At 36.5% G+C, this 7,516-nt stretch overlaps 1 protein-coding gene and 1 pseudogene across 6 annotated transcripts in view; both read right to left on the reverse strand.

Moving 5' to 3' along the window:
* GRIK2 (glutamate receptor, ionotropic, kainate 2) overlaps positions 1–7,516 on the reverse strand; it is a 580,918-nt gene that overhangs the window by 41,106 nt on the left and 532,296 nt on the right. The window lies entirely within an intron of this gene.
* LOC102241930 overlaps positions 2,900–7,516 on the reverse strand; it is a 5,501-nt pseudogene continuing 884 nt past the window's right edge.

Consider the following 7,516-nt stretch of genomic DNA (forward strand, 5'->3'; position numbering starts at 1 on the left):
AGAAACATCGATGAGAGAGAAACATCGATCAGCTGCCTCCTGCACACTCCCCACTGAGGATGTGCCTGCAACCAAGATACATGCCCTTGACAGGAATCGAACCCGGGACCCTTGAGTCCGCAGGCCGATGCTCTATCCACTGAGCCAAACCGGTTAGGGCAATTAATTCCTTTTTCATGTGCATGAATTTTGTGCACCGGGCTACTAGTCCTATGTAATAAAAGCCTAGGTGGCATCACACGGCGTTGTCACAAGATGGCTGCTGTGATATCATCACAAGACGGCCACCACAAGATGGCCACCCTCACATCATCACTAGATGGCCACTACTAGATGGCTGGCAGGGGAGGGCAGTTGGGAGCGATCAGGCAGGGATGGGAGGGCAGCTGGGGATGATCAGGCCAGCAGGGGAGCGATTAGGGAGTGATCAGGCTGGCACGCAGAAGCGGTTAGGGGCAATCAGGCAGGCAGGTAGGCAAGTGGTTAGGAGCCAGGAGTCCCAGATTATGAGGGGTCCCAGATTGAGGAAGGTGCAGGCCGGGCTGAGGGACACCCCCGCCTCGTGCATGAATTTTATGAACCAGGCCTCTAGTATATAATATTATCTTGACTGCAACTCAGATTCTTTAATAAAGTTAAGCAGGTGGTACAATACCCAAAGCATCTTGAAGAAACCTAAAAAGTACTTTATATTAGAAACTCACTTCTTTTTATCTAAAACTATTAATGAAAAAAATGTTTCAGCTCCTAAACCATAATGTCTGGCAAAATTAGTTAAAATTTGGTGAAAGAATAAATATGGTGAAATATCTTTAAAAAGCAAGTAATTTTTTATTATTTTTCATATTTGGTCATATTTGGCACTTACTCAAATTATTCATTTTCAATGAATTCCACATGTCCAATTTTATTTCTAACGTTAACTTCAATATTTTGTTAAAATGCCATAATAATCTTTCTTATTTTGTTATGAAAAAGTCACAGGTAATATTTCCTAATATGTGGTTTGAAAAAAAGCCCATACCAAGGTCTCTGTTGATAAAGGAGAATTTGGCTGAGATTTGCATTTTAATATTTTATTACAGTAAATAAATTACCAACAATACTGGAACATATGTGCTAGGTAAGAACAGCTGAGCCCTATCTGGACTCATCTGACCTTGGTCATTAGGAAATTAGAGTTAATTCAGGAAAACAGGACTGAAGCCATATGTGGTTCATAGCAAAGGTGGAGCTGAGGCTAGTGCAGTGATCTGTAAACATTTGGTTGTTAGCAAACCTGTCAGTCCTTGGAATAATTCTGGCAGTTTTATCTGAAAGCATCTGTAAACTCTTAAAACAGGATATCTGAAGGGAAGGGCAATGGAACAGAGGGAATTGCTCTTCTTGGTGTTACTGAGAGTTAGGCAAGGAATAAGAGAGAGGCAAGAAATAAATGAACATAATATGATGGGAAGCAAGTTTAAAAACAGTTACCCTTTTTTGGTGCAGTTAAAAAGCAGTTACCCTTTTTTGGGAGTTGAACCAGTATTAGATAGTTCATCCTGCACTCTACAAAATCACTGACTGTCTCCAGTCACTACATTTAATTCCTTAAATGAGATATCTTGAATGTTTTGTGTCAGTTGTTGTTTTCTGTTACAAATAATAGTAATCAGCAATATATTTTATTGTCATTTTGCCAAATTTAAATAAAATTAGAAGACCTGATTTCATTTGGTCAATGGAGAACCTTGAATATGCCACAATTTCTTGGCCCTATCAAATAAAAATTTTTTCTGCCAATTGCAGGGGAATGTTATGAGGAATAAATGAGAAAATTCATAAATTGATTTTAACAAACAGATTTTACTTATATTGCAAGTTTATGTAATCAATCAATGGAGAAACATAGTAACTCTATGCTAGGACTGCCACATAAGTCACTGCATTCCTATATCTATGCCTTTATTTTTTGTATTATTTATAACTTTTGGGAATATGGAAACATCCTACCTCTCCTCCCCTACCTCCCTGTAACCTGACCTAATAACCCTACTGAGCCAGGTTCGCAAAAGTATCTTGAGCCCTTGCTGAAAGAGCATCATTAACCTGCATGGATTATCACCTGAGACCTTTCCACAAAGGGAGACTCAGGGGCAGGGAAGTCTTATTTTAAATCTCAGCTCATCCTATGGATGCTTCACTTGCTTACTCATTTACTCACTCATTATTTCATTCCCATATTGATGGAGCACCAGCTTGGTGTAATGACCATGTCTGACACTGAACAGGCAGAGATGAACCAAAAACGAATCATGCCCCTGTCCTAACAAAGCTTAAAGTCTCCTAATGCGTGACAGGTAAACTAAGAATTATAAAATGGTGTGACAGCTGAGGCGTAACCTAATTGATGAGAGGTGGGATGACAGAAAATCAGAGGAAGTAGTTCTCATTCCTTTAAGATTCATATCAGTCACAGTGTTGCCTGGTCAAATATTGGAACAAATTATTGTCTGTCACCTTGCCAGAACCTGTTCTAGGTTTTCTAAACTTTATTGAGAGATGATGCAAACCTCAGGATATGACTTACAGGTCTTGCCTTTGTTTCACAGAAAAAAAAAATTAAAACATGTATGGGAACAGAGTAAAGACCAATCAAAAGCCTTATAGCAAAACTCTTTTTATATTGTAATCTCTTCTCTTCTCTTTCTGTCTGGTACCCTTTATCCCATAGAGAGTCCTTCATTTTATGGTTTGGATTCCACCACATACTTTTTTTCCACCTCCAAACTCCCATTACCTGACAACATTTAAGCATATTTAAGTCTTTTAGATCTTAAGTTCCTTTCCTCTTGTTAACTTTCTTTCACCCAAAATGGTCTTTCTAAATCTCAAACCGGGCCATTTAAAACCATGCTTAATTAACTGACGTATATAGCTCTCTGTTACTCCTAAAATGAAAGGGGATTAATAACACAGGTTACAAAACTTTAACAGGCAAAGTTCAGTTGTCTATGTCTTCCTTATTCTTCTTTAACAAACTTCTTTCTAACAGGATATACATTCCTATCCTCCCCTTCATAGCAATTTGGCCAGTTAACCCAATTGTATCTCCATTGATAAAATTAGGAAACACTAATGGAGCTTTGATGAATTCTTCTTGATAAGGCAGACTCAGTTGGCATGTTCCCTGTGCTTCCCTAGACAGGTTCAATGTCCTCATAGTACATATACCCAATCTTGGCAGTTTTTAATTATGCATTCTATTGGTTCATTTCTGTATTCTTTATGACTCTTGTTGAGTCATAGTGTTAGGTATATCTTTGTACCTAGTACGAGTATTGGCAGAAAGGCACTCTGTAAATGTTTCAACAAATGAGCAGAGTACATTAATGAAATTATAAAAGGCAATTAGCTATGAAACACCAGGTTATTATCAAACTATATAGCTGAAGATTCATCCCAAGAAAATGCAATAATATATTTATTATTAATTCTGAGATGTATTAACTATACATAAAGTTATTATAGAACTAGAGGCCCGATGTATGAAGATACATGCAAGAATGGGGCTTCTTTCCCATGGCTGCCGGCACCACCTTCGCTCCGGCTGGAGCTGCCTTTCTGCCTTCGTTCGGCCCAGAGCCGCCTTTCCACCTTCCCATGCTGCCCAGAGGACTGGAGCAGCTGGGGCAGTGCCATGGCAACAACGCAGGCAACCCGCCCCGCCCCTGGCTGCTCAGTGCCTGCGTATGCAAATTAGCCAGCCATCTTCGTTGGGTTAATTTGCATACAGACTCCTGGTTGGCTGATGGGCGTCACGAAGGTATGGTCAATTTGCATCTTTCTCTTTTATTAGTGTAGCTAGCTGAAGGAAATATTCAGATCAATCATGAAAATGTATTAAATCTCATTTTTATGCAGCTATGTTTAAATAATGGGATAATTTCCACTAACATTGTAATTTATTAAAGGAAGACTTGGGTCAATATTGCTACTGATAATAGAAATAACGCATATTCTTAGAAGCTTTTAAAGAACTACTGTTGACTGAGAACTTATTATGTGCAAAATGCTGTGTTAAGCACTTTAAGTACACGGTGTTATTTAAACTCTTATATCCCTGATGGATAGGTTACGTGAAATCCATCAAAAAGGTGAGAAAAGTGAGATTTTAGGGCAATTAAACATCTCAATGCAAGGTTTAAGGCAGACTGTTAATTTATATGCTAAAGCAAGTTGCTGTGACTTATAACAGTATACACAATTTTGCTAAAATTGTTTTTCTGTAATTAGTCTTTTGTGTTATTTAAGACAGTGATTTAGTGATAAACCAAAATATATTTTCTAAAGTACTATACAATGAAACAAAATAGATGCAAGACAATTATAAACCAAAATATATTTTCTAAAGTAAGTACTATACAATGAAACAAAATAGATGCAAGACAATAGATTCTGGCTCACTAATTAAACAATAATAAATTTAAGAGGAAACACCCAAAATACTTCCACAGAAGAATAACATATGTAATGAAACCCAAAGAACAACAACAAAATCTAATAGAAATACAAAAAAAAAGAGAAAAAACAGAATGCTGTGCATAGTATGATTGATTTAAATAGTTTTCAAGAACCATCCTTTGAAGTTAATTTTCAAAAATGATCATTTCAAGCATGTGTTAAGTGATTCCTCAATAAAGCTAAATTTAATCTTATGAGTGTGATAAGAATAGTTTGAGTATATGGGTGCATGTGTGATATGCTGACAACCTGTTCATCTCCCGCTTAAACCCATGAGGAAATGTAGGAAGAATATTTTAAACACCTAGAGGCTAAAAATGATCCAAATCCCAGGCCAACATACACAAACACAAATAAGTATCTACCATTTGGCAGCATGGGGTTCCTTCCAGGCGGCAGTGCTAATAAGAATAGATAAGACAGTGATATGATTTTATTACTGTATACTGTCCTCCATCAAAGGCAGTGGGAGAAACAACCTGCATGTATTCTAACCTTAATACTTATGTATTTAACTAAAATTACTTTCCACATGACCTCATCCTTTATTTGACACAAAACTCTACTAGAAGCTTCTGTATATACTTAGAGTAGAAATAGCAAAGTCATATGTAGCTATCCCTCTAATTAGTATTCATCACTTCCTAGTATGTAATAATCATTACAATTTAGTATAGACGTTTGAGTTATCTTTTATGTACTGTCTCAATCATATTGGTAATTAATTTTCTTCTATCAAGGTAGTCAATTTGGTACCTAACTACTTTCTATTTTATTTTTTTATAACTCCCATCTTTGAGTTAGAGCCCCACATCTGGGTGGATGAAGGGTCTGATCGTCTCATTCCATTTTATGTCTGCTTGCAGAAGCTTAAGCTTTACTTTTGTTTAGTACGTTCCGTAATAGGGATGCCGGTGCCAGACCTCTTTCTCCACAGACACGGTTACTCAGGAAGAGTAGATTAAGTCTATCAAGCTTTTCATACGAGAGACCTATGTTGTTTTCTAAATAGGTCAATCCTCCAATTCTCTTTAATCACAAATAACCTTCTATATAATCCATAGAACTTTCAACTTCTATTTCAGATAGTTGCTCATATTTTTAGAGTGGATTACCAAATACACAGCAGTATATTTAAAAATTTTAAAAAAGCAAATGAATAAACCAGACTTCCAAAGTATAGTTACAGGAAATATGTGTGTGCATGTGAGTGTGAGTGTATTTTTCTATTTAACCAGCCAGTGTTATCAAATTTTAGAATAAGGAACAACTATTAAACTGAAAAACCTTTCTATCTTCCTTCTAGTTCATTGAACAAAGTGCATATTTTGCTTTATGGAGTTTATTTTGGAATGTTACCTAGTTAATTGTACATAAATGATTTGTCAAATTATAGTAAAAGGACTCATTTAAAATGAAAATAAAATACAGTTAATTATAAAAACTAAAAAAGTATTCTGAGAGGTATTATCTATAAATTATACATAAAGTTATTATGGAATTGCTGAAGGAAATATTCAAGCTTGAATGTATATTTATGTCATATAATATCAACAAACTTAAAAACAATGTAGATTGCTTGGATAAATATTTAAATCTATTTATACTTATAAAAACCAAGAACATTTTCTGATATATTTATATCCATAGCTTTTAATCTTTAAATGTGTTGGCATCAGCCTGGCCATATTGTGGTTGAAACAAATGAAGAAAACAAAAACTGGTCCTAGCCAGTTTTTGCTCAGTGGATAGAGCATCAATTCCAGTTCAGAGCACATGCCTGGGTTGCAGACTCAATCCCTAGTAAGGGGACAAGCAGGAGGCAGCTAATCAATGATTTTCTCTCATCATTGATGTTTCTATCTCTCCCTCTCCCTTCCTCTCTGAAATCAATAAAAAATATATTAAAAACAAAACAAAACAAAAAACACACAAACTGACTCATACTCACAAAAGCAACTTTTTAAAATTGGAAATCTTTTTTGGATTGAGTTGAAGTTTCAAGGTCACTTTAAAAATTACAACCATAATTCAACCTTCTCAATACATAAGCATGGTAACTCATCTGCAACTAAAAATGCATGAAATTAGATATGGATGAATTTAGTTCAATAAAAGAGACAGCAACTGAAAATATGGTGCAAAATGAAAATATTAAACCTAACACAGAAATGTGAATAAAAATGTCAAGAAATCTCTAAAAAGACAAAAGAGTAAAATTCCAGGTCATCACTTCCACTTTCATTAATGAGTATTAAAAATATAAACTAGCAATTAACTAAATGAAAGTTGATTAATAGCATTAGTGAAATTTGAAGTATAAATAATATAAAATATCTGAAGAGAAACAAAGTTCAGTAAACATAACTTTTTATATATAATACTAGAGGCCTGGTGCATAAAAATTTGCGCACTCGGGTGGGTCCCTCAGCCCGGCCTGTGCCCTCTCGCAATCTGGGGCCCCTTGGGGGCCGCTTCCCCTGGCTGCTGGCACCAGTTTTCCTCTGGCACCCGGAACCCAGGCCTTCGCTCTTCGCCGGGAGGGGCCCGCGCGGTGGGCGAGGGGCTTAGCTCTTTTAAAAATACTTCTGAATGTTTGGTAAATAACCCTGTAGAAATCTACTTTCTGAAACATGCTGGTTGTTAAGGGCTGATTTGGGTAATCAACAAAATGTATGTTAAAATCCTAATCCCCAGAACCTCAGAATGTACCCGTATATGGAGATAAGATCTTTAAAGAGGGGATTACATTAAATTGAGGCAGTTCCAGTGTGACTCTTAGCCCATCTCACTGAAGTCCTTATAAGAAGAGGAATGTTGGGGTCCAGCCCCAGCAGGTCCAGAGGTTCCCAAAGGGGTGGACGGAGTTGGCGAAGAAGGAATGACACAGAGGCAGCATTCAGGTGATCATCATAGCCAGGTTCTCTTTTTATTGTCCTGTTACATCTATATTTATACTATTTGATCCTATAAGCATGCCTCTATAAGCTTTTTTTTTTTTTTTTTGCCA

The sequence above is a fragment of the Myotis brandtii genome, unplaced genomic scaffold, assembly GCF_000412655.1.
Source record: "Myotis brandtii unplaced genomic scaffold, ASM41265v1 scaffold8, whole genome shotgun sequence".
NCBI lineage: Eukaryota > Metazoa > Chordata > Mammalia > Chiroptera > Vespertilionidae > Myotis > Myotis brandtii.